The sequence below is a fragment of the Amia ocellicauda genome, unplaced genomic scaffold (genome assembly GCF_036373705.1).
Source record: "Amia ocellicauda isolate fAmiCal2 unplaced genomic scaffold, fAmiCal2.hap1 HAP1_SCAFFOLD_34, whole genome shotgun sequence".
Taxonomy (NCBI): Eukaryota; Metazoa; Chordata; class Actinopteri; order Amiiformes; family Amiidae; genus Amia; species Amia ocellicauda.
The window spans coordinates 683,188-701,944 of NW_027102909.1; the positions used below are offsets into that span (position 1 = coordinate 683,188).

An 18,757-nucleotide genomic window follows, 5' to 3' on the forward strand; every position below is an offset into this window, starting at 1 on the left:
TAATTTGTCTCCACTTTTAAAAATCGGGGTGATCAATCCTTGATTCCCGACCTCAGGGAAACACCCGGCTCTCAGCACCAGGTTAAAGAGTTTGAGCAGAGCCTCCTGCAGCTGCGGGCTGCTGTGCTTCAGCATCTCAGGGCTGATGCTGTCGGGGCCGCTGGCTTTCCTGGGTTTGAGGATTTTGAGTTGATGTTTTAGTTCCTGTATTGTAAATGGGTTATCTAAGGGATTTTGGTTATTCTTAATGATTTCTTCCAATTTATTTAGGTTTTTTAATATTTTAACCTGTTCTGGCTTTGGATTGTTTTCAACATTTTGGTAAAGTTTTTCAAAGTGTGTTTTCCAGATTTCTCCATTTTGAATTGGTATTTCATTTTTTGTTTTTGGGGTATTTATTCTGCCCATATAGTGGTCTTTTTTCTTACTGAGGAGTTGCTTGTAGTGCCGCAGGGCCTGGCAGTAGCTGAGGCGAGCCTCCTGGTTGTCGGGCTCTCTGTGTTTAGTGTTGGAGAGATGTCTCAGGTGTTTCCTAGAAGTTTCACACTCCTGGTCACACCACTGTTCTTTTTTTCTTTTAGACGATTTCATATTTTGGTTTTTAATTGTTTTAATGTTTGATTTTAAAGCCAGTCTCTCAAATATTTCATTCAGTGTTTTGGTGGCTGAGTTTATTCCGTTTTGGTTTATTTGATAGTGTGAGGATTGATATCTGTCTAACATGTTTTCAATCTCATCACTATTCAGGGCTCTTGTGTAGTTCTCTGTGCTGGGCTCTGACCATCTCTAACTGGGTGGCAGGGAGACCAGTTTTGTGGGAAGTTTGGCTCTGACTTGTGGCTGCGCTGATCTTTTTAGGTAAAGTGTTATTTGGCTGTGGTCTGATAGTGGAGATTGTTGTCTGACTATAAACGCATTGTTGGCTTGTGGGTCCAGGTCAGTTATGGCGTAGTCCACCACACTGCTGCCCAGAGCCGAGCAGTATGTGAATCTCCCCAGAGAGTACCCCCTGGTCCTGCCATTGATGATATATAGACCCAGGCTTTTACATAGGCGCACTACCTGCTTCCTGCTCTTGTTTACCACGCTGTCGTGGCTGTGTCAGTGTGGAGGTGTGTGTGTGGCACAGCGGGGAGTCTCCGAACAGGTGTGTGTTCCCCTCTGTATTGATGTAGTCCATCTCTCTGCCAGTCCTGGCATTGAGATCGCCACACAGCAGTACAGAGCCCAGGGTCTGGAAGTGGCAGATTTCGTTTTGAAGCTCATGAAAGCCTTCCTCATTATAGTAGGGGGAGTCTGCGGGTGGCATATAAATTGCACATAGGTATATATCTGTGTTATTTTGTAGGGTGTCTTTTCTGATTTTCATCCACAGGTGTGTGTCTCCTCTCTGTACTGGGCATAGGGCTGCTCGGAGCTCCTCCCTGTACCACACGATAATCCCCCACGAGGCCCTGCCACACCTGACTTTGGGTTTTTTATAGGAGGGCACAATCAGCTCCCTGTATCCATTGTATCCATCCAGTGTATAGACATATCTGCACAGCACCAAGTCTCTACAAGAATGAAAACATCTGAACTATTTACAGTGTTGATCAGTTCAGGGCCTGTGCTCTTCATTCCAAAAGTTGAGGAGCGTAAACCCTGCATATTCCAACTGCTTATTTTAAAGGACATGTTAATATATTTTATTATACTTGTCTCTTCTACATAAGAAAGTTTAATTTGTGATCTACAACTGATATTATATTACTATTAATAATTATATATGGATATACATAATAATCACACAAAGATTTTATCTTTGCATCAAAATATCAGAATAATTAAATCACATTTTTTCTTACTCTCCATCTCCACAACCATATATATGTGTGTTGAGGCTCAGTTAACTCAGCAGTGTGGTACAGATGACACTGAGGAGTTGCCTTATCTGGGCCAGCTGGGCAGCATCGGGCCTCCAGGCTCTGGAAGCCGCTGCTGCGTGGCTGTGTGGCTGTGCTGGTCCCCGGCTGTCCGCTCTGCTGTGCTGGACGGGCCCTCTGGGGATGGGGGGGTGGGGAATGGGGCCGCGGGGTCTCAGGGGCTGGGGCTGGGGTGGAGCCGGTGGCTGGGGATGTGGCCGGGGGCTGGGGGGTTTGCTCCTGGTCTCGAGGTGGGGGTGTGTGGGGTTTCGGCCCAGGGTTGTGTCCTTGAGGACCTTTGAGATGATCCTCACACCCGTCTTGTTGAGGTGGACGTGGTCATACAGGTGATGTGGCTGGATGTCTCAGTGGTGTGCCAGGTGGACGTTGGGGAGGAGGGCACATCTTCGGGACACTTCTGCGTTGATGGCCTGGATGATGTGCAGGGGCACGTCTGTGCGGGGCAGCAGTGTGGAGATGGAAATTTTGGCAGTTGGGAATTCCTCTGTGGCTTTCGTTGCTACCTGTCTCAGGGCTGAGGCCACATCGCCCCTGCGGGCACTCAGGTCGTTAGTGCCGGTGTGGATGAGGATGTGTTTGACTTGGCAAAGCCTCCTCTTGGAGAGCAGCTCCAGGGCTCTCTGTGCTGTGGAGCACCAAAGCTTTTTCACTTTTCGCCCAGGGAAGAGGCGCCTCTCAACCAGGAACTTCCCATTGGATTCGCTCAGAATGACCACCTCTGCGTTGACCTGCCTCTTCGGGTTTGCGTCGGGAGTGGTGGGGGCAGCGGGTGTGTTTTGGGGGAGTGGCGTTTCAGGGGGTTGTGTATTAGTGGCAGGTCTGGTGATAGTGGGTGTGTCAGGAGTGGTGGGGAGTGTGGGTGGATCAGTGGGTGCGTCAGGGGTTGGAGGTGTTGTGGGGTCAGTGCAGTGCAGTCTCTGTGCTCCAGTGATGTGTAGCTCCTCTCTTAGCTCCTCCAGCTGGCTCTGCAGGCTCCTTAGCTGGCTGTGCTGGGGTGTCCTGGTCAGCTCCTCCCTCGCTCTGCGCAGCTCCGTCCTCAGGGTTTGGCTCTGCTCCTCCAGGTCTCTCACTGCTGCTCTCAGCTCATGGATCTCAGCCTTGTGCTGCATCTTTAGTCTGTGCATCTCATCCCGGAGCTGATCGCACAAGGAGGTCTGGGCCAGGGTGCTCAAGGTCTGCTCCCTGAACTCCGCAAACTCCAGCTCCAGCACTGATAGGCATTCCTTTAGTGTTTTAATGTTGCTGGAGAGTTTTGGGGAGACAGGGGGGCAGTCTGTGGGAGATGGGGCACTGTCTGGCTCCGTGTGGCTGGGGGCAGACTGCAGGGTGGCCGGCTCTGGCTCTTGTTTCTCTACCTCAGTCTGCTGCTTTGAGGTGTGGAAGCCGAGAGCTAATTGGTCCAGGCTGCTCTCGCTGCCCTGCACCATGATGGTCCCGTTGTGGTATACATTAAAAGTGAGCATCACACTGTCTGTGTCTTTCTCTACCAGCACTGAGATCTGCCTGCCTCTGCTAATGCCCCTCTTGTTGTTATTGGGGTATGTCTGGCACAGGGTTTTGTGAAAGGCGGTGTAGAACAGTAGATTGTTCTTGACCCTGTTTTCTCCTTTACCGGTGTAGTCTAGGATGAGGGTCTAAGGAGATGCTCTCATCACAGCTTGTTTGTAGTCCTTCTTAGCCTGTGCAGAGCGAATGTCTTCAGGGTATCGGATTTCAAAAGGCAGCTCTGCAGTCAGACTGCTGTTCGATAGATTTCTATCAGTCTCAGTGGCAGTTGGGCTCTCTCCTACTGTCACTCTATTCAAATCGGAGCTCTGCATTTTCATTGGCTGAGTCAACTACTGAGAATGCTTATTTATTTTATTAATACATATTTTTTTGTTTAATTATTTGTCTCTTACCTCCAATTCTTGTCTTCAGCTTCTCTTTTCTGACTTTTCTTCCTGAACTGTCTCTCTGCTTTCTTCTTTTTGTGTTTCTCTTAAAATTATTATTTTTTGAATACTTTTTCTTCTGAATTTCTATTCCATGTCTTCTGTGTATGTTTATAGTGCTATATATTCATTTGTAAATCACAAACTAAATCCGCTTATGTATAAAAACAAATGTTTTTTAGGAGCTCATATTCCTCTCTCTCTCTCTCTCTCTCTCTCTCTCTCTCTCTCTCTCAATTCATTTCATTTGTATTGTCAAAGCAATTGGACATACATACACATACATACATATACACTCACCTAAAGGATTATTAGGAATACCTGTTCAATTTCTCATTAATGCAATTATCTAATCAACCAATCACATGGCAGTTGCTTCAATGCATTTAGGGGTGTGGTCCTGGTCAAGACAATCTCCTGAACTCCAAACTGAATGTCTGAATGGGAATGAAAGGTGATTTAAGCAATTTTGAGCGTGGCATGGTTGTTGGTGCCAGACGGGCCGGTCTGAGTATTTCACAATCTGCTCAGTTACTGGGATTTTCACGCACAACCATTTCTAGGGTTTACAAAGAATGGTGTAAAAAGGGAAAAACATCCAGTATGCGGCAGTCCTGTGGGCGAAAATGCCTTGTTGATGCTAGAGGTCAGAGGAGAATGGGGTGACTGATTCAAGCTGATAGAAGAGCAACTTTGACTGAAATAACCACTCGTTACAAACGAGGTATGCAGCAAAGCATTTGTGAAGCCACAACACGTACAACCTTGAGGCGGATGGGCTACAACAGCAGAAGACCCCACCGGGTACCACTCATCTCCACTACAAATAGGAAAAAGAGGTGAGACATTCAGATGGTAGAGTCAGAATTTGGCGTAAACAGAATGAGAACATGGATCCATCATGTCTTGTTACCACTGTGCAGGCTGGTGGTGGTGGTGTAATGGTGTGGGGGATGTCTTCTTGGCACACTTTAGGCCCCTTAGTGCCAATTGGGCATCGTTTAAATGCTACGGCCTACCTGAGCATTGTTTCTGACCATGTCCATCCTTTTTTGACCACCATGTACCCATCCTCTGATGGCTACTTCCAGCAGGATAATGCACCATGTCACAAAGGTCGAATCATTTCAAATTGGTTTCTTGAACATGACATTGAGTTCACTGTACTAAACTGGCCCCCACAGTCACCAGATCTCAACCCAATAGAGCATCTTTGGGATGTGGTGGAACGGGAGCTTCGTGCCCTGGATGTGCATCCCACAAATCTCCATCAACTGCAAGATGCTATCCTATCAATATGGGCCAACATTTCTAAAGAATGCTTTCAGCACCTTGTTGAAGCAATGCCACGTAGAATTAAAACAGTTCTGAAGGCGAAAGGGGGTCAAACACAGTATTAGTATGGTGTTCCTAATAATCCTTTAGGTGAGTTCATCGTAGCTCTTAATACTCTCTTTCTGTCTGGAGGAGATATAATTGAAGTATTGTACACGTACCCGGCTACTTTCAACACCCATTGCTGCACTGATATTTTTCCCTCCATTTTTCTTTATCCATTTTTTTTTTGCTGGAAGTTCCGTCAATACCCGTCAGCCTTTAAGAGACATCATGCAGCCAGGCCTCTTGGCTTGTGGCCACACCGTCCTGAATGCGCCCAATCTCGTCAGATCTCGGAAGCTAAACGGGGCAGGGCCTGGTCAGTACTTGGATGGGAGACCTCCTAGAAATACCAGGTGCTGCAAGCTTTTTACGTCTCCTGGGTAACTTCATCGTAGCTCTTAATACTCTCTTTCTGTCTCCAGGAGATATAATTGAAGAATTGTACACGTATACGGCTACTTTCAACACCCTTTGCTGCACTGGTATATTTCCCTCTATTTTTCTTTTTTTTTTTTGCTGGCAGTTCCGTCAATACCCGCCAGCCTTTAAGAGACATCATGCAGCCAGGCATCTCGGCTTGCGGCCACACCATCCTGAACGCGCCCGATCTCGTCAGATCTCGGAAGCTAAACGGGGCAGGACCTGGTCAGTACATGAATGTGAGACCTCCTGGAAATACCTAGTGCTGCAAGCTTTTACGTCTCCTGGGTAACTTTATCGTAGCTCTTAATACTCTCTCTCTGTCTGGAGGAGATATAATTGAAGTATTGTACACGTATCCAGCTACTGTCAACATCCTTTGCTGCACTGATATTTTTCCATCCATTTTTCTTTTTTTATTTATTTTTTTTGCTGGAAGTTCCGTCAATACCCGCCAACCTTTAAGAGACATCATGCAGCCAGGCCTTTCGGCTTGTGGACACACCGTTCTGAATGCGCCCGATCTCGTCAGATCTCGGAAGCTAAACGGGGCAGGGCCTGGTCAGTACTTGGATGGGAGACCTCCTAGAAATACCAGGTGCTGCAAGCTTTTTACGTCTCCTGGGTAACTTCATCGTAGCTCTTAATACTCTCTTTCTGTCTCCAGGAGATATAATTGAAGAAGTGTACACGTACCCGGCTACTTTCAACACCCTTTCCTGCACTGATATTTTTCCCTCCATTTTTCTTTTTTTTTTTTTTTTTTCTTGCTGGAAATTCCGTCAATACCCGCCAGCCTTTAAGAGACATCATGCAGCCAGACATCTCGGCTTGCGGCCACACCGTCCTGAACGTGCCCGATCTTGTCAGATCTCTGAAGCTAAACGGGGCAGGACCTGGTCAGTACTTAAATGTGAGACCTCCAGGAAATACCAGGTGCTGCCAGCTTTTTACGTCTCCTGGGGAACTTCATCGTAGCTCTTAATACTCTCTTTCTGTCTGGAGAAGATATAATTGAAGAATTGTACACGTACCCGGCTACTTTCAACACCCTTTGCTGCACTGGTATTTTTCCCTCTATTTTTCTTTTTTTTTTTTGCTGCCAGTTCCGTCAATACCCGCCAGCCTTTAAGAGACATCATGCAGCCAGGCCTCTCGGCTTGCGGCCACACCATCCTGAACGCGCCCGATCTCGTCAGATCTCGGAAGCTAAACGGGGCAGGACCTGCTCAGTACATGAATGTGAGACCTCCTGGAAATACCTCGTGCTGCAAGCTTTTACGTCTCCTGGGTAACTTTATCGTAGCTCTTAATACTCTCTATCTGTCTGGAGGAGATATAATTGAAGTATTGTACACGTACCAACCTACTGTCAACACCCTTTGCTGCACTGATATTTTTCCATCCATTTTTTTATTTTTATTTTATTTTATTTATTTTTTTTGCTTGAAGTTCTGTCAATACCCGCCATCCTTTAAGAGACATCATGCAGCCAGGCCTTTCGGCTTGTGGCCACACCGTCCTGAACGCGCACGATATCGTCAGATCTCTGAAGCTAAACGGGGCAGGGCCTGGTCAGTACTTGGATGGGAGACCTCCTAGAAATACCAGGTGCTGCAAGCTTTTTACGTCTCCTGGGTAACTTCATCGTAGCTCTTAATACTCTCTTTCTGTCTGCAGGAGATATTATTGAAGAATTGTACACGTACCCGGCTACATTCAACACCCTTTGCTGCACTGATATTTTTCCCTCCATTTTTCTTTATTTTTTTTTGCTGGAAGTTCCGTCAATATCCGCCAACCTTTAAGAGACATCATGCAGCCAGGCCTCTCGGCTTTGTGGCCACACCGTCCTGAATGCGCCCGATCTCGTAAGATCTCGGAAGCTAAACGGGGCAGGGCCTGGTCAGTACTTGGATGGCTGACCTCCTAGAAATACCAGGTGCTGCAAGCTTTTTACGTCTCCTGGGTAACTTCATCGTAGCTCTTAATACTCTCTTTCTGTCTGGAGGAGACATAATTGAAGTATTGTACACGTACCCAGCTACTGTCAACACCCTTTGCTGCACTAATATTTTTCCATCCATTTTTCTTTTTTTTTTTTTTTTTTTTTTTTTTGCTGGAAGTTCCGTCAATACCCGCCAACCTTTAAGAGACATCATGCAGCCAGGCCTCTCGGCTTGTGGCCACACCGTCCTGAATGCGCCCGATCTCGTAAGATCTCAGAAGCTAAACGGGGCAGGGTCTGGTCAGTACTTGGATGGCTGACCTCCTAGAAATACCAGGTGCTGCAAGCTTTTTACGTCTCCTGGGTAACTTCATCGTAGCTCTTAATACTCTCTTTCTGTCTGCAGGAGATATAATTGAAGAACTGTACACGTACCCGGCTACTTTCAACACCCATTGCTGCACTGGTATTTCTCCCTCCATTTCTCTTTTTTTTTTTTGCTGGCTGTTCCGTCAATACCCGCCAGCCTTTAAGAGACATCATGCAGCCAGGCCTCTTGGCTTGCGGCCACACCGTCCTGAACGCGCCCGATCTCGTCAGATCTCGGAGGCTAAACGGGGCAGGACCTGGTCAGTACTTGGATGGGTGTCCTCCTGGAAATACCAGGTGCTGCAAGCTTTTTACGTCTCCTGGGTAACTTCATCGTAGCTCTTAATACTCTCTTTCAGTCTGGAGGAGATATAATTGAAGAATTGTACACGTACCTGGCTACTTTCAACACCCTTTGCTGCACTGATATTTTTCCCTCTATTTTTCTTTTTTTTTTTTCTGGCAGTTCCGTCGATACCCGCCAGCCTTTAAGAGACATCATGCAGCCAGGCATCTCGGCTTGCGGCCACACCGTCCTGAACGTGCCCGATCTTGTCAGATCTCGGAAGCTAAACGGGGCAGGACCTGGTCAGTACTTAAATGTGAGACCTCCAGGAAATACCAGGTGCTGCCAGCTTTTTACGTCTCCAGGGGAACTTCATCGTAGCTCTTAATACTCTCTTTCTGTCTGGAGAAGATATAATTGAAGAATTGTATACGTACCCGGCTACTTTCAACACCCTTTGCTGCACTGGTATTTTTCCCTCTATTTTTCTTTTTTTTTTTTGCTGCCAGTTCCGTCAATACCCGCCAGCCTTTAAGAGACATCATGCAGCCAGGCCTCTCGGCTTGCGGCCACACCATCCTGAACGCCCCCGATCTCTTCAGATCTTGGAATTTAAACGGGGCAGGGCCTGGTCAGTACTTGGATGGGTGACCTCCTGAAAATGCCAGGTGCTGCAAGCTTTTTACGTCTCCTGGGTAACTTCATCGTAGCTCTTAATACTCTCTTTCTGTCCGGAGGAGATATAATTGAAGAATTGTACACGTACCCGGCTACTTTCAAAACCCATTACTGCACTGATATTTTTCCCTCCATTTTTCTTTTTCTTTTTTTTTTTTTTTTTTTTTTTGCTGGAAGTTCTGTCAATACCCGCCAGCCATTAAGAGACATCATGCAGCCAAGCCTCTCGGCTTGCGGCCACACCGTCCTGAACGCGCCCGATCTCGTCAGATCTCGGAATTTAAACGGGGCAGGGCCTGGTCAGTACTTTTATGGGTGACCTTCTGGAAATACGAGGTGCTGCAAACTTTTTACGTCTCCTGGGTAACTTCATCGTAGCTCTTAATTCTCTCTTTCTGTCTGGAGGAGATATAATTGAAGAATTGTACACGTACCCGGCTACTTTCAACAGCCTTTGCTGCACTGATATTTTTCCCTCCATTTCTCTTTTTTTTTTTTTGCTGGCTGTTCCGTCAATACCCGCCAGCCTTTAAGAGACATCATGCAGCCAGGCCTCTTGGCTTGCGGCCACACCGTCCTGAACGCGCCCGATCTCGTCAGATCTCGGAAGCCAAACGGGGCAGGGCCTGGTCAGTACTTGGATGGGTGTCCTCCTGGAAATACCAGGTGCTGCAAGCTTTTTACGTCTCCTGGGTAACTTCATCGTAGCTCTTAATACTCTCTTTCTGTCTGGAGGAGATATAATTGAAGAATTGTACACGTACCTGGCTACTTTCAAAACCCATTACTGCACTGATATTTTTCCCTCCATTTTTCTTTTACTTTTTTTTTTTTTTTTTTTTTTTTGCTGGAAGTTCCGTCAATACCCGCCAACCTTTAAGAGACATCATGCAGCCAAGCCTCTCGGCTTGTGGCCACACCGTCCTGAATGCGCCCGATCTCGTCAGATCTCGGAAGCTAAACGGGGCAGGGCCTGGTCAGTACTTGGATGGGAGGCCTCCTAGAAATACCAGGTGCTGCAAGCTTTTTACGTCACCTGGGTAACTTCATCGTAGCTCTTAATAGTCTCTTTCTGTCTGGAGGAGATATAATTCAAGTATTGTACACGTACCCGGCTACTTTCAACACCCTTTGCTGCACTGGTATTTCTCCCTCCATTTCTCTTTTTATTTTTGCTGGCAGTTCCGTCAATACCCGCCAGCCTTTAAGAGACATCATGCAGCCAGGCATCTCGGCTTGCGGCCACACCATCCTGAACGCGCCCGATCTCGTCAGATCTCGGAAACTGAATGGGGCAGGGCCTGGTCAGTACTTGGATGGGAGACCTCCTGGAAATACCAGGTGCTGCAAGCTTTTTACGTCACCTGGGTAACTTCATCGTAGCTCTTAATAGTCTCTTTCTGTCTGGAGGAGATATAATTCAAGTATTGTACACGTACCCGGCTACTTTCAACACCCTTTGCTGCACTGGTATTTCTCGCTCCATTTCTCTTTTTTTTTTTTGCTGGCAGTTCCGTCAATACCCGCCAGCCTTTAAGAGACATCATGCAGCCAGACGTCTCGGCTTGCGGCCACATCATCCTGAACGCGCCCGATCTCGTCAGATCTCGGAAGCTAAACGGGGCAGGACCTGGTCAGTACTTGAATGTGAGACCTCCTGGAAATACCTGGTGCTGCAAGATTTTACGTCTCCTGGGTCACTTTATCGTAGCTCTTAATTCTCTCTTTCTGTCTGGAGGAGATATAATTGAAGTATTGTACACGTACCCAGCTACTGTCAACACCCTTTGCTGCACTGATATTTTTCCATCCATTTTTCTTTTTTTTTTTTTTTTTTTTTTTTTTTTGCTGGCAGTTCCGTCAATATTCGCCAGCCTTTAAGAGACATCATGCAACCAGGCCTCTCGGTTTGCGGACACACAGTTCTGAATGAGCCCGATGTCAGAAGATCTCGGAAACTAAACGGGGCAGGACCTGGTCAGTACTTGGATGGGAGATCTTCTGGAAATACCAGGTGCTGCCAGCTTTTTACGTCTCCTGGGAAACCTCATCGTAGCTCTTAATACTCTCTTTCTGTCTGGAGAATATATAATTGAAGAATTGTACACGTACCCGGCTACTTTCAAAACCCTTTGCTGCACTGGTATTTTTCCCTCTATTTTTCTTTTTTTTTTTTGCTGGCAGTTCCGTCGATACCCGCCAGCCTTTAAGAGACATCATGCAGCCAGGCCTCTTGGCTTGAGGCCACACCGTCCTGAAGACGCAAGATCTCGTCAGATCTCGGAAGAAAAACTGGGCAGGGCCTGGTCAGTAATTGGATGGGTGACCTCCTGGAAATACCAGGTGCTGCAAGCTTTTTACATCTCCTGGGTAACTTCAGCGTAGCTCTTAATACTCTCATTCAGTCTGGAGGAGATATAATTGAAGAATTGTACATGTACCCGACTACTTTCAACACCCTGTCCTGCACTGATATTTTTCCCTCCATTTTTCTATTTATTTATTTTTTATTTTTTGCTGGAAGTTCCGTCAATACCCGCCAGCCTTTAAGAGACATCATGCAGCCAGGCCTCTTGGCTTGCGGCCACACCGTCCTGAACACGCCCGATCTCGTCAGATCTCGGAAGCTAAACGGGGCAGGGCCTGGTCAGTACTTGGATGGGAGACCTCCTGGAAATACCTGGTGCTGCAAGCTTTTTACGTCTCCTGGGAAACTTCATCGTAGCTCTTAATACTCTCTATCTGTCTGGAGGAGATATAATTGAAGTATTGTACACGTACCCGGCTATTTTCAACAGCCATTGCTGCACTGATATTTTTCCCTCCATTTTCCATTTTTTTTTTTTTTTTTTTTTGCTGGAAGTTCCGTCAATACCCGCCAGCCTTTAAGAGACATCATGCAGCCAGGCCTCTTAGCTTGCGGCCACACCGTCCTCAACGCGCCCGATCTCGTCAGATCTCGGAAGCTAACGGGGCAGGGCCTGGTCAGTACTTGGATGGGTGACCTCCTGGAAATACCAGGTGCTGCAAGCTTTTTACGTCTCCTGGGTAACTTCATCATAGCTCTTAATACTCTCTTTCAGTCTGTAGGAGATATTATTGAAGAATTGTACACGTACCCGGCTACTTTCAAAACCCTTTGCTGCACTGATATTTTTCCCTCCATTTTTCTTTTTTCTTTTTTTTTTGCTGGAAGTTCCGTCAATACCCGCCAGCCTTAAAGAGACATCATGCAGCCGGGCCTCTTGGCCTTCAGCCACACCGTCCTGAACGCGCATGATATCGTCAGATCTCGGAAGCTAAACGGGGCAGGACCTGGTCAGTACTTGAATGTGAGACCTCCTGGAAATACCAGGTGCTGCAAGCTTTTTACGTCTCCTGGGTAACTTCATCGTAGCTCTTAATACTCTCTATCTGTCTGGAGGAGATATAATTGAAGTATTGTACACGTACCCAGCTACTGTCAACACCATTTGCTGCACTGATATTTTTCCATCCACTTTTCTTTTTTTTTTTTTTTTTTGCTGGAAGTTCCGTCAATACCCGCCAACCTTTAAGAGACATCATGGAGCCAGGCCTCTCGGCTTGCGGCCACACCGTCCTGAATGCGCCCGATCTCGTCAGATCTCGGAAGCTAAAGGGGGCAGGACCTGGTCAGTACTTGGATGGGAGACCTCCTAGAAATACCAGGTGCTGCAAGCTTTTTACGTCTCCTGGGTAACTTCATCGTAGCTCTTAATACTCTCTTTCTGTCTCCAGGAGATATAATTGAAGAATTGTACACGTACCCGGCTACTTTCAACACCCTTTCCTGCACTGATATTTTTCCCTCCATTTTTCTATTTTTTTTTTTTTCTTTTTGCTGGAAATTCCGGCAATACCCGCCAGCCTTTAAGAGACATCATGCAGCCATGCATCTCGGCTTGCGGCCACACCATCCTGAACGCGCCCGATCTCGTCAGATCTCGGAAGCTAAACGGGGCAGGACCTGGTCAGTACATGAATGTGAGACCTCCTGGAAATACCTGGTGTTGCAAGCTTTTACGTCTTCTGGGTAACTTTATCGTAGCTCTTAATACTCTCTATCTGTCTGGAGGAGATATAATTGAAGTATTGTACACGTACCCAGCTACTGTCAACACCATTTGCTGCACTGATATTTTTCCATCCATTTTTCTTTTTTTTTTTTTTTTTTGCTGGAAGTTCCGTCAATACCCGCCAACCTTTAAGAGTCATCATGCAGCCAGGCCTTTCGGTTTGCGGCCACACCGTCCTGAATGCGCCCGATCTCGTCAGATCTCGAAAGCTAAACGGGGCAGGGCCTGGTCAGTACTTGGATGGGAGACTTCCTAGAAATACCAGGTGCTGCAAGCTTTTTACGTCTCCTGGGTAACTTCATCGTAGCTCTTAATACTCTCTTTCTGTCTCCAGGAGATATAATTGAAGAATTGTACACGTACCCGGCTACTTTCAACACCCTTTGCTGCACTGGTATATTTTCCTCTATTTTTCTTTTTTTTTTGCTGGCAGTTCCGTCAATACCCGCCAGCCTTTAAGAGACATCATGCAGCCAGGCCTTTCGGCTTGCGGCCACACCGTCCTGAATGCGCCCGATCTCGTCAGATCTCGGAAGCTAAACGGGGCAGGGTGTTGTCAGTACTTGGTTGGAGACCTCCTAGAAATACCAGGTGCTGCAAGCTTTTTACGTCTCCTGGGTAACTTCATCGTAGCTCTTAATACTCTCTTTCTGTCTCCAGGAGATATAATTGAAGAATTGTACACGTACCCGGCTACTTTCAACACCCTTTGCTGCACTGGTATATTTCCCTATATTTTTCTTTTTTTTTTTGCTGGCAGTTCCGTCAATACCCGCCAGCCTTTAAGAGACATCATGCAGCCAGGCATCTTGGCTTGCGGCCACACCATCCTGAACGCGGCCGATCTCGTCAGATCTCGGAAGCTAAACGGGGCAGGGCCTGGTCAGCACTTGGATGGGAGACCTCCTAGAAATACCAGGTGCTGCAAGCTTTTACGTCTCCTGGGTAACTTTATCGTAGCTCTTAATACTCTCTCTCTGTCTGGAGGAGATATAATTGAAGTATTGTACACGTATCCAGCTACTGTCAACACCCTTTGCTGCACTGATATTTTTCCATCCATTTTTCTTTTTTCTTTTTTTCTTCTTATTTTTTTGCTGGAAGTTCCGTCAATACCCGCCAACCTTTAAGAGACATCATGCAGCCAGGCCTTTTGACTTGTGGCCACACCGTCCTGAATGCGCCCGATCTCGTCAGATCTCGGAAGCTAAACGGGGCAGGGCCTGGTCAGTACTTGGATGGGAGACCTCCTAGAAATACCAGGTGCTGCAAGCTTTTTACGTCTCCTGGGTAACTTCATCGTAGCTCTTAATACTCTCTTTCTGTCTCCAGGAGATATAATTGAAGAATTGTACACGTACCCGGCTACTTTCAACACCCTTTGCTGCACTGGTATATTTCCCTCTATTTTTTTTTTTTTTTTTGCTGGAAATTCCGTCAATACCCGCTAGCCTTTAAGAGACATCATGCAGCCAGACATCTCGGCTTGCGGCCACACCGTCCTGAACGTGCCCGATCTTGTCAGATCTCGGAAGCTAAACGGGGCAGGACCTGGTCAGTACTTAAATGTGAGACCTCCTGGAAATACCAGGTGCTGCCAGCTTTTTACGTCTCCTGGGTAACTTCATCGTAGCTCTTAATACTCTCTTTCTGTCTGGAGAAGATATAATTGAAGAATTGTACACGTACCCGTCTACTTTCAACACCCTTTGCTGCACTGGTATTTTTCCCTCAATTTTTCTTTTTTTGTTTTGCTGGCAGTTCCGTCAATACCCGCCAGCCTTTAAGAGACATCATGCAGCCAGGCATCTCGGCTTACGGCCACACCATCCTGAACGCGCCCGATCTCGTCAGATCTCGGAAGCTAAATGGGGCAGGACCTGGTCAGTACATGAATGTGAGACCTCCTGGAAATACCTTGTGCTGCAAGCTTTTACGTCTCCTGGGTAACTTTATCGTAGCTCTTAATACTCTCTATCTGTCTGGAGGAGATATAATTGAAGTATTGTACACGTACCCAGCTACTGTCAACACCATTTGCTGCACTGATATTTTTCCATCCATTTTTCTTTTTTTTTTTTTTTTGCTGGAAGTTCCGTCAATACCCGCTAACCTTTAAGAGGCATCATGCAGCCAGGCCTTTCGGCTTGTGGCCACACCGTCCTGAATGCGCCCGATCTCGTCAGATCTCGGAAGCTAAACGGGGCAGGGCCTGGTCAGTACTTGGATGGGAGACCTCCTAGAAATACCTGGTGCTGCAAGCTTTTACGTCTTCTGGGTAACTTTATCGTAGCTCTTAATACTCTCTTTCTGTCTCCAGGAGATATAATTGAAGAATTGTACACGTACCCGGCTACTTTCAACACCCTTTGCTGCACTGGTATATTTCCCTCTATTTTTCTTTTTTTTTTTCCTGGCAGTTCCGTCAATACCCGCCAGCCTTTAAGAGACATCATGCAGCCAGGCATCTCGGCTTGTGGCCACACCATCCTGAACGCGCCCGATCTCGTCAGATCTCGGAAGCTAAACGGGGCAGGACCTGGTCAGTACATGAAAGTGAGACCTCCTGGAAATACCTAGTGCTGCAAGCTTTTACGACTCCTGGGTAACTTTATCGTAGCTCTTAATACTCTCTCTCTGTCTGGAGGAGATATAATTGAAGTATTGTACACGTATCCAGCTACTGTCAACACCCTTTGCTGCACTGATATTTTTCCATCCATTTTTCTTTTTTCTTTTTTTCTTTTTTTTTTTTGCTGGAAGTTCCGTCAATACCCGCCAACCTTTAAGAGACATCATGCAGCCAGGCCTTTCGGCTTGCGGCCACACCGTCCTGAATGCGCCCAATCTCGTCAGATCTCGGAAGCTAAACGGGGCAGGGCCTGGTCAGTACTTGGATGGGAGACCTCCTAGAAATACCAGGTGCTGCAAGCTTTTTACGTCTCCTGGGTAACTTCATCGTAGCTCTTAATACTCTCTTTCTGTTTCCAGGAGATATAATTGAAGAATTGTACACGTACCCGGCTACTTTCAACACCCTTTGCTGCACTGGTATATTTCCCTCTATTTTTCTTTTTTTTTTTGCTGGCAGTTCCGTCAATACCCGCCAGCCTTTAAGAGACATCATGCAGCCACGCATCTCGGCTTGCGGCCACACCATCCTGAACGCTCCCGATCGCGTCAGATCTCGGAAGCTAAACGGGGCAGGGCCTGGTCAGTACTTGGATGGGAGACCTCCTAGAAATACCAGGTGCTGCAAGCTTTTTATGTCTCCAGGGTAACTTCATCGTAGCTCTTAATACTATCTTTCTGTCTCCAGGAGATATAATTGAAGAAGTGTACACGTACCCGGCTACTTTCAACACCCTTTGCTGCACTGGTATATTTCCCTCTATTTTTCTTTTTTTTTTTGCTGGCAGTTCCGTCAATACCCGCCAGCCTTTAAGAGACATCATGCAGCCAGGCATCTCGGCTTGCGGCCACACCATCCTGAACGCGCCCGATCTCGTCAGATCTCGGAAGCTAAACGGGGCAGGACCTGTTCAGTACATGAATGTGAGACCTCCTGGAAATACCTCGTGCTGCAAGCTTTTACGTCTCCTGGGTAACTTTATCGTAGCTCTTAATACTCTCTATCTGTCTGGAGGAGATATAATTGAAGTATTGTACACGTACCCAGCTACTGTCAACACCCTTTGCTGCACTGATATTTTTCCATCCATTTTTTTTTTTTTTTTTTTTTGCTGGAAGTTCCGTCAATACCCGCCAACCTTTAGGAGACATCATGCAGCCAGGCCTTTCGGCTTGTGGCCACACCGTCCTGAATGCGCCCGATCTCGTCAGATCTCGGAAGCTAAACGGGGCAGGGCCTGGTCAGTACTTGGATGGGAGACCTCCTAGAAATACCAGGTGCTGCAAGCTTTTTACGTCTCCTGGGTAACTTCATCGTAGCTCTTAATACTCTCTTTCTCTCTCCAGGAGATATAATTGAAGAATTGTACACGTACCCGGCTACTTTCAACACCCTTTCCTGCACTGATATTTTTCCCTCCATTTTTCTATTTTTTTTTTTTTTTTTTGCTGGAAATTCCGTCAATACCCGCCAGCCTTTAAGAGACATCATGCAGCCAGGCATCTCGGCTTGCGGCCACACCATCCTGAACTCGCCCGATCTCGTCAGATCTTGGAAGCTAAACGGGGCAGGACCTGGTCGGTACATGAATGTGAGACCTCCTGGAAATACCTGGTGCTGCAAGCTTTTACGTCTCCTGGGTAACTTTATCGTAGCTCTTAATACTCTCTATCTGTCTGGAGGAGATATAATTGAAGTATTGTACACGTACCCAGCTACTGTCAACACCCTTTGCTGCACTGATATTTTTCCATCCATTTTTTTTTTTTTTTTTTTTTTTGCTGGAAGTTCCGTCAATACCCGCCAACCTTTAAGAGACATCATGCAGCCAGGCCTCTCGGCTTGCGGCCACACCGTCCTGAATGCGCCCGATCTCGTCAGATCTCGGAAGCTAAACGGGACAGGGCCTGGTCAGTACTTGGATGGGAGACCTCCTAGAAATACCAGGTGCTGCAAGCCTTTTACGTCTCTTGGGTAACTTCATCGTAGCTCTTAATACTCTCTTTCTGTCTCCAGGAGATATAATTGAAGAATTGTACACTTACTAGGCTACTTTCAACACCCTTTGCTGCAATGATATTTTTCCCTCCATTTTTCTTTTTATTTTATTTTTTTGCTGGAAGTTCCGTCAATATCCGCCAGCCTTTAAGAGACATCATGCAGCCAGGCCTCTTGGCTTGTAGTCACACCGTCCTGAACGCGCCCGATCATATCAGATTTCGGAAGCTAAACGGGGCAGGGCCTGGTCAGTACTTGGATGTGTGACCTCCTGGAAATACCAGGTGCTGCAAGCTTTTTACGTCCCCTGGGTAACTTCATCGTAGCTCTTTATACTCTCTATCTGTCTGGAGGAGATATAATTGAAGAATTGTACACGTACCCGGCTACTTTCAACACCCTTTGCTGCACTGATATTTTTCCCTCCATTTTCCTTTTTTTTTTGTTTTTTTTTTGCTGGAAGTTCCGTCAATACCCGCCAGCCTTTAAGAGACATCATGCAGCCAGGCCTCTTGGCTTGCGGCCACACCGTCCTGAACGCGCCCGATCTCGTCAGATCTCGGAAGGTAAACGGGGCAGGGCCTGGTCAGTACTTGGATGGCTGACCTCCTAGAAATACCAGGTGCTGCAAGCTTTTTACGTCTCCTGGGTAACTTCATCGTAGCTCTTAATACGCTCTTTCTGTCTGGAGGAGATATAATTCAAGTATTGTACACGTACCCGGCTACTTTCAACACCCTTTGCTGCACTGGTATTTCTCCCTCCATTTCTCTTTTTTTTTATTGCTGGCAGTTCCGTCAATACCCGCCAGCCTTTAAGAGACATCATGCAGCCAGGCATCTCGGCTTGCGGCCACACCGTCCTGAACGCGTCCGATCTCGTAAGATCTCGGAAACTGAGTGGGGCAGGGCCTGGTCAGTACTTGGATGGGAGACCTCCTGGAAATACCAGGTGCTGCAAGCTTTTTACGTCTGCTGGGTAAGTTTATCGTAGCTCTTAATACTCTCTTTCTGTCTGGAGGAGATATAATTGAAGTATTGTACACGTACCCGGCTACTTTCAACACCCATTGCTGCACTGATATTTTTCC

At 46.9% G+C, this 18,757-nt stretch overlaps 12 non-coding genes and 26 pseudogenes across 12 annotated transcripts; all 38 read left to right on the forward strand.

The window, feature by feature from the left end:
* Nucleotides 1–5,485: 5,485 nt before the first annotated feature.
* LOC136732298 (uncharacterized) lies at nucleotides 5,486–5,604 on the forward strand (annotated as a pseudogene).
* Nucleotides 5,605–5,814: 210 nt separating this feature from the next.
* LOC136732501 (uncharacterized) lies at nucleotides 5,815–5,933 on the forward strand (annotated as a pseudogene).
* A 217-nt stretch (nucleotides 5,934–6,150) lies between these two features.
* Nucleotides 6,151–6,269, forward strand: LOC136732329 (uncharacterized; annotated as a pseudogene).
* A 219-nt stretch (nucleotides 6,270–6,488) lies between these two features.
* LOC136732667 (uncharacterized) lies at nucleotides 6,489–6,607 on the forward strand (annotated as a pseudogene).
* Nucleotides 6,608–6,817: 210 nt separating this feature from the next.
* Nucleotides 6,818–6,936, forward strand: LOC136732604 (uncharacterized; annotated as a pseudogene).
* Nucleotides 6,937–7,163: 227 nt separating this feature from the next.
* LOC136732527 (uncharacterized) lies at nucleotides 7,164–7,282 on the forward strand (annotated as a pseudogene).
* Nucleotides 7,283–7,494: 212 nt separating this feature from the next.
* On the forward strand, nucleotides 7,495–7,613 carry LOC136732412 (uncharacterized; annotated as a pseudogene).
* A 224-nt stretch (nucleotides 7,614–7,837) lies between these two features.
* LOC136732461 (uncharacterized) lies at nucleotides 7,838–7,956 on the forward strand (annotated as a pseudogene).
* A 210-nt stretch (nucleotides 7,957–8,166) lies between these two features.
* LOC136732248 (5S ribosomal RNA) lies at nucleotides 8,167–8,285 on the forward strand. Its single transcript, XR_010809894.1, has one exon. It is a non-coding gene; the product is annotated as a 5S ribosomal RNA (ribosomal RNA).
* Nucleotides 8,286–8,494: 209 nt separating this feature from the next.
* LOC136732597 (uncharacterized) lies at nucleotides 8,495–8,613 on the forward strand (annotated as a pseudogene).
* Nucleotides 8,614–8,823: 210 nt separating this feature from the next.
* Nucleotides 8,824–8,942, forward strand: LOC136732366 (uncharacterized; annotated as a pseudogene).
* A 227-nt stretch (nucleotides 8,943–9,169) lies between these two features.
* On the forward strand, nucleotides 9,170–9,288 carry LOC136732454 (uncharacterized; annotated as a pseudogene).
* A 211-nt stretch (nucleotides 9,289–9,499) lies between these two features.
* LOC136732176 (5S ribosomal RNA) lies at nucleotides 9,500–9,618 on the forward strand. The gene has a single exon (XR_010809812.1). It is a non-coding gene; the product is annotated as a 5S ribosomal RNA (ribosomal RNA).
* Nucleotides 9,619–9,846: 228 nt separating this feature from the next.
* Nucleotides 9,847–9,965, forward strand: LOC136732220 (5S ribosomal RNA). Its single transcript, XR_010809865.1, has one exon. It is a non-coding gene; the product is annotated as a 5S ribosomal RNA (ribosomal RNA).
* Nucleotides 9,966–10,174: 209 nt separating this feature from the next.
* On the forward strand, nucleotides 10,175–10,293 carry LOC136732364 (uncharacterized; annotated as a pseudogene).
* Nucleotides 10,294–10,503: 210 nt separating this feature from the next.
* On the forward strand, nucleotides 10,504–10,622 carry LOC136732456 (uncharacterized; annotated as a pseudogene).
* A 554-nt stretch (nucleotides 10,623–11,176) lies between these two features.
* LOC136732572 (uncharacterized) lies at nucleotides 11,177–11,295 on the forward strand (annotated as a pseudogene).
* Nucleotides 11,296–11,516: 221 nt separating this feature from the next.
* On the forward strand, nucleotides 11,517–11,635 carry LOC136732163 (5S ribosomal RNA). Its single transcript, XR_010809800.1, has one exon. It is a non-coding gene; the product is annotated as a 5S ribosomal RNA (ribosomal RNA).
* A 220-nt stretch (nucleotides 11,636–11,855) lies between these two features.
* LOC136732265 (5S ribosomal RNA) lies at nucleotides 11,856–11,973 on the forward strand. Its single transcript, XR_010809910.1, has one exon. It is a non-coding gene; the product is annotated as a 5S ribosomal RNA (ribosomal RNA).
* A 550-nt stretch (nucleotides 11,974–12,523) lies between these two features.
* Nucleotides 12,524–12,642, forward strand: LOC136732311 (uncharacterized; annotated as a pseudogene).
* A 219-nt stretch (nucleotides 12,643–12,861) lies between these two features.
* LOC136732440 (uncharacterized) lies at nucleotides 12,862–12,980 on the forward strand (annotated as a pseudogene).
* A 215-nt stretch (nucleotides 12,981–13,195) lies between these two features.
* LOC136732320 (uncharacterized) lies at nucleotides 13,196–13,314 on the forward strand (annotated as a pseudogene).
* A 208-nt stretch (nucleotides 13,315–13,522) lies between these two features.
* Nucleotides 13,523–13,640, forward strand: LOC136732623 (uncharacterized; annotated as a pseudogene).
* A 209-nt stretch (nucleotides 13,641–13,849) lies between these two features.
* LOC136732385 (uncharacterized) lies at nucleotides 13,850–13,968 on the forward strand (annotated as a pseudogene).
* A 225-nt stretch (nucleotides 13,969–14,193) lies between these two features.
* Nucleotides 14,194–14,312, forward strand: LOC136732224 (5S ribosomal RNA). Its single transcript, XR_010809869.1, has one exon. It is a non-coding gene; the product is annotated as a 5S ribosomal RNA (ribosomal RNA).
* A 209-nt stretch (nucleotides 14,313–14,521) lies between these two features.
* LOC136732543 (uncharacterized) lies at nucleotides 14,522–14,640 on the forward strand (annotated as a pseudogene).
* A 210-nt stretch (nucleotides 14,641–14,850) lies between these two features.
* Nucleotides 14,851–14,969, forward strand: LOC136732654 (uncharacterized; annotated as a pseudogene).
* Nucleotides 14,970–15,182: 213 nt separating this feature from the next.
* Nucleotides 15,183–15,301, forward strand: LOC136732173 (5S ribosomal RNA). Its single transcript, XR_010809810.1, has one exon. It is a non-coding gene; the product is annotated as a 5S ribosomal RNA (ribosomal RNA).
* A 208-nt stretch (nucleotides 15,302–15,509) lies between these two features.
* LOC136732598 (uncharacterized) lies at nucleotides 15,510–15,628 on the forward strand (annotated as a pseudogene).
* Nucleotides 15,629–15,852: 224 nt separating this feature from the next.
* Nucleotides 15,853–15,971, forward strand: LOC136732246 (5S ribosomal RNA). The gene has a single exon (XR_010809892.1). It is a non-coding gene; the product is annotated as a 5S ribosomal RNA (ribosomal RNA).
* A 209-nt stretch (nucleotides 15,972–16,180) lies between these two features.
* LOC136732183 (5S ribosomal RNA) lies at nucleotides 16,181–16,299 on the forward strand. The gene has a single exon (XR_010809820.1). It is a non-coding gene; the product is annotated as a 5S ribosomal RNA (ribosomal RNA).
* Nucleotides 16,300–16,508: 209 nt separating this feature from the next.
* On the forward strand, nucleotides 16,509–16,627 carry LOC136732571 (uncharacterized; annotated as a pseudogene).
* Nucleotides 16,628–16,839: 212 nt separating this feature from the next.
* On the forward strand, nucleotides 16,840–16,958 carry LOC136732137 (5S ribosomal RNA). The gene has a single exon (XR_010809775.1). It is a non-coding gene; the product is annotated as a 5S ribosomal RNA (ribosomal RNA).
* A 218-nt stretch (nucleotides 16,959–17,176) lies between these two features.
* On the forward strand, nucleotides 17,177–17,295 carry LOC136732592 (uncharacterized; annotated as a pseudogene).
* A 214-nt stretch (nucleotides 17,296–17,509) lies between these two features.
* On the forward strand, nucleotides 17,510–17,628 carry LOC136732494 (5S ribosomal RNA). The gene has a single exon (XR_010809939.1). It is a non-coding gene; the product is annotated as a 5S ribosomal RNA (ribosomal RNA).
* A 216-nt stretch (nucleotides 17,629–17,844) lies between these two features.
* On the forward strand, nucleotides 17,845–17,963 carry LOC136732428 (uncharacterized; annotated as a pseudogene).
* A 219-nt stretch (nucleotides 17,964–18,182) lies between these two features.
* Nucleotides 18,183–18,301, forward strand: LOC136732261 (5S ribosomal RNA). The gene has a single exon (XR_010809906.1). It is a non-coding gene; the product is annotated as a 5S ribosomal RNA (ribosomal RNA).
* Nucleotides 18,302–18,511: 210 nt separating this feature from the next.
* On the forward strand, nucleotides 18,512–18,630 carry LOC136732449 (uncharacterized; annotated as a pseudogene).
* Nucleotides 18,631–18,757: the final 127 nt, after the last annotated feature.